Consider the following 5,323-nt stretch of genomic DNA (forward strand, 5'->3'; position numbering starts at 1 on the left):
TCCAGTTGTTTTGTAAGCTGAGCTCTGATAAGTGAGTGTGGTGATCTGATTGAGGAGACTGCCAAAGACAAAAACAAAGTGATTGAGACTGAAACAGGGAAAACAGAAGAAGAGGTGAAGTAGACCAAATATGTCAGGACTTCTGAAGTGCATTCATAAAAGGAAGTACGGGACATTTCTTTGGATGTGTGTGTTTGTGTTTTGTACAAATAGAAAAAAGATTGTTGCCAGGGAATGAAAAATCAATCAATTCCTCAATCAAAACAACTTAAGAAGGAAGCTCGACATCTCTACCTCTTTTTTTTGTTCCTGGAAGTCAGCTGGAAAAATCAATATCACTTTCATCTCTCACTCCATTAAATTTTAAGACGCAAGCATCTAAATCCTTGGTGGTGCTCAGAAGCCCCTAGTCAGAGGCCATCTCTACTTTACAAACAAACTGATTCTGATTCCTTCATAAACAAGTTTAGATCAAAATATAAATCATTGCTCTTGGTAATGACAGTAAACTGCAAATGCAATTTAATCGTTGAGGTTTATTGGCCAATGAAGCAACTACAGCCAACCTGTCTGCGTAAAACAAGCGAGGTTCTGTCCCTTAAGTTGACTTTTCCCCAGAGCCATCATTACTCCACCCTGTAATCACACAGGTACAGTACAGCCTGCCAGCACTACCCCTCATCTCAGCATGGTGATCTCCTTCTGCTGGGTAAATGTAGCAGACTCAGACAGATTAGTTAGTGCCATGTTCTTACATTAAGGCTAAATGCTGATGTCGGCCATCTATGCAAGACGCAATGCATCGTGTTGCTGATAGATGCTCTCTGATGCTAGATAATAAAAAAATCAATGAGATTCCTAATGACAGTGTGAGGCTGCAGAAACAAGGTGAGCTCCACAAACTAAGACTAAAGAGACGGGAAACTTTTGCATAAGAAGTAAAAGAGAGGCAAAAATGTGAAACTGCAGTTTCTGCCAATGACGAGTTCAGGAAAATGTGAACACTAAGTATATGTGTTAAGTATACCACTTAACACATGGTATATGTTAAGAGTCCTTGTGTTCTGATTTAGCTTTTTTTGTAATTGTTTGTCTGTAGTTATTATATTTACAATAAATGAGCTAATCTACAACGTCATCCCTGATATGTCTGATATGTTAACATCTTTACAGATCAGATTACATCTGCTATTGGATGTTTGAAAGCTTTAATTTCTGATAAATATGATGACTTGTCACTTACAGGCAACGGAAACATGGCATTTAAAATATGAATATTACATGAGACCACTAAAAAAACATATTTAATACAGAAATGTTCTCTTAATGAAAGTATGTTCAATACTTAAAGGTTGCTACTTTCAAAAGGTACTTTCAATCTGACTAACGGGTTTTATCTGAACCACTGATCTAATTAATTGAATTTGACTGCATATTTGAGTACACATGCTCTGTCCCAAAGAATCTATATTAAATATATTGAAATTTCTGGTCATTGTGACAAAATCTGATGACCTTCATCTGATTCTTTTTGCGAGCCGCTGTATTTAGTAACCATCACATCTGTCCTTGTCTGTGTCGACTTCTGTAGCCATTTTCTTTTGCCCAGTTTCAAACCCGTCCCGTTACTCGTCTGTGTTTTTAACAGTTTGACAATCCTTAGGTTTAGGTCTTTCATGCACAGAAAGAAATTAATTACATTTAGTTCATCAAAGCAGTTTGTCATAGTATAAATGATCAATAGTTGATCCAGAATGATGCCTTTTGACATTGTGCTTGAAATTTCAGATTGATCAAACACTCCAGGAAGAAAAAAAAGAAATCACACACAAGATCATTTCACACAAGCCCTTCAGGGCTTTCCCACATTTTAAATTTACTGTTTCAGGATTGTAGCTCTTGTACAGACATTGGTTTAGTTTATATGCATCCTTCTATATATGCATATAAGGCAGGTTTTTGTGCTGCCACTCTCAACTCCTGTGATCTTGAAATGTTATTTCCATAAATCTCGTGTGACTAAGTGTGTAGTTATAGTCAGGCATTCTAGTTACTAGAAGCTCAAAATGAAGAGGAGGAGGAGTTGATGAGGCAGTGTTTTTTATGTTGTTGCGTTTCCACTCTACAGTCTTTGCCTCATTTCCTGCAGTGATCAATGTATCACACATTCCTGAGTAAAGTCTGCCAGGCATGTCCAGTCCTGTCAGTCATACTGGCTTTACTGCACCAAGAGAAAAACATGAACTGACTGTATTAGGTGTTAGGCGGGAACACAAAACCAGAAAACACTCGCTTTCCAGCCACTTAATTTCTTCTGAGGGTTTACTAAAAATACTCTGCTACTTAATATCTTGAGAGTTAGTTTGAAAGTTTGGGATGAATGCTACAATTACATTTGTTGTAGAACAAATACCTGGAAAGTCACAAGGGAGTTGCTCTGCACCATTTGACCAGTACGCTGAGTAGGTGGAGTCAGTGCAGAATTTTAAAAGCAAAACAGCCTCCCCACACACACACACACGCCCACACACACCCACACACACTAAATGGCTCTTCTGTGATCTAGAAGAGGAAGTCACTCCTCGGTGTAACCACTACTGACTACACTAAGAGATTATCTTTGGCATTATCTCTGCTGCAGTACTAGTTGAACTAGTTTAACTAAAATATAGAAATTGATTTACTTATTGGAAGAAAACGTCAGAGTAACCTTTGCAGCATCCGACGCAGCGGTTCCACTGTCCTGCAGCTGATTCAAATGATTGCATTACCTCCTATGCATGCGTCCAGTTGCTGCAGAAACTTGTTAATCACCCATTAATTTAAGCCAACGCTGAGCAAAGTGGCAAACATCTGAAACATGCAGGACAGTGGGCACTGACGACCAGGATTGGGAGTCTCTGATCTGATGTAGTGATTCTAAAATACTTTCTGAGATTGCGAAACTATCTCCACAAACAGAAATAAGGATGCTAACACACAATCTTTTTTTGTCCTCCTGGTTAATCTTAGTTAGTTCTGGTTTAAGCATCTAATTCCCTCAGAGGAGTCAGCCCAAGTGAGTAGGCAGATGGCAGTTTGGGCCGCTGCTCAAGGTGCTGCCTCCACAACCCAAATTGATGACGGACATTTCTTAATTCTGTAATTAGTATAAATCCGGATGATGGCATAGTTATCAATACGGTTTTCTCTGCCAGGCAGTTGATGTTATTCTGAACATCAGATCATTAATATCTAAATTGTTTGGATGAGACTGAGGAGTTCTTCTCATCAGTTGCATCACCAATGCATAAACCGGTTAATATCATGTATCCCCCCCTTTAACAGCCATGACAGCTTGGAGTCTTTTGTAGTAGTTGTGAATGAGGTTTTTTATTTTCTCTGAGCTGCACAATCTTGGCAAAAAGCCTTCAGTCCCTGTAAAATCCTGGGTGGTCTCACATGAACTACAGTGGCTCAATGATTTTGAGGTCAGGAAATTAAGATGGCCACTCCAGAACCTTGATTTGCTGCAGGTCTGACAGGTCAACTTGGCCTTGTGTTTTGGGTTGGAACATCCAGTTACCAGGCACAGCTTATGAGCAGCATTTTCTGATAACATGCTGCCTTCATCCTGCCATTACTTTTGAACAGGTTTCTGGGTTCCTTGTATCTCAGACTTTGCTGATCCATGGTTATGGATCGCTTATCTATCGCAATGTTTCATAGTATGAATGGTGCACCTTTCATCAAAAGCCATGTTGACTTCTCTCCAAATGTAACATTTGTGGTTATGGCCAAAAAAAGTTCTGTTATGTGTAGTTTTATTTGTTACATCCAAATAATTTTACTGGCAGTGATTGGTAATATTTTTCTTATTCTACCTGGTCATTGTTTGGTTTTTAATTAGTTTGGGCTCTGCTGACCATTGCCAGTTACTTGGGAAACATTTTTTATGTCCCTTACCTGTTTTAAATAGTTCAGTTACCTTTTCTTGCAGATCCTAAGACGATTCCTTTGTTTTCCCCATGACTTAAAAACAAAAGAGTCAGCAATGGATGAATAACACAAGGGTCTGTCAGGAGTCCAGGAACTCACTGACCGTTTATTTATACGCACTGATTACAAGCAGACAGATCACAGGTGAGGATGGTTACCTTTCGTAGCCTTTTGTGTCAGCTTGTGCACATATGAGACCAAAGAAGTTGTGATAAGTATGCAAATTATGAGCACAACTGCAGGTGTTGCTGAACTGGAGAGCTCTGTTAGTCCCCCCTGACAGTAATTGTTGCTGACAGTAATCATCCTTTAATAATCACAGTGTACCCATATTCCAATCGCTGCTTCCATGCAGAATGAAGTCTCTTAGCTAAAATCTTAAAAATTGGTTTCTTGCACAGGCCAAATAATTCATTGTACTCTAATGCCCTTCACAGTTATTAGACCTAAATCTAATAAAGCAGCTTTGGGGTGTGGTGAAACCTGAGCTTCACATCATGGATGTGCAAAAGATAATGTGCAACAACTGCAAGATAACTTCATGTTGATATGCAAACCTGCTACTAACAAGGTCTGTCTGATAAATAGGACAGTGAGAGGTTTTACTAACATTTCTTAAAACTACTTTGAAATGGTTTCTTTCACTTTTAAACTCTTCTGGAGATTTTGCTGTTGTCCATTAAGAGAGTAACCACACACAGGAGCTTTTCTGTTTAGTTTGCATAATTTTTGATCCTACCTGTTAAATTAAGGTTGGTGTAACACAGATGAGAAGCTTATTATGATAACAATTTTAGCAGAAAAAACTAGTTTAGTCTATTGCAGCAGTTTAGCAAAGCAAAACAATGTTCACACTGTTTTGTTCAACTGCTTCAGATTTCACAGCGTTTCAACAGAAATCCCTCATTTTCCACTTTTTAATTGCAGTTTGGGCACTGATCTAATTAAACTGCTCTAATTAAAGCAGCGCTCAAACTGCAGTAATCAGGCACTGCAATTTGTTACTTATACTTTGCATCAAGTAACAAAGCTACTTGATGCTTTGTTTTCCGATTTTTTGTTTTTTTTTCAGTGAAAACATTGTGTCCACTGCTATCATTTAGTGACCCCCACAGGTGCACTCAAATACGGGTAACATTTTTGAGAAATTATTGAATTTTGGTTTTCATATTTAAAGGTGACATTGAGATGCTATGTAGTTTCAATACACACATAAAGACATATTTAAACATTGATTTTTGCCATTTTTATAATAGTTTATAGACATTCAAAATTCTGTTTTTCAGAAGATTTGAATTTTCCTGAGAACTGAAAAGCCAAAAGAAACAAAACACCTGAACAAATG

Source organism: Xiphophorus hellerii, chromosome 13, assembly GCF_003331165.1.
Source record: "Xiphophorus hellerii strain 12219 chromosome 13, Xiphophorus_hellerii-4.1, whole genome shotgun sequence".
Taxonomy (NCBI): domain Eukaryota; kingdom Metazoa; phylum Chordata; class Actinopteri; order Cyprinodontiformes; family Poeciliidae; genus Xiphophorus; species Xiphophorus hellerii.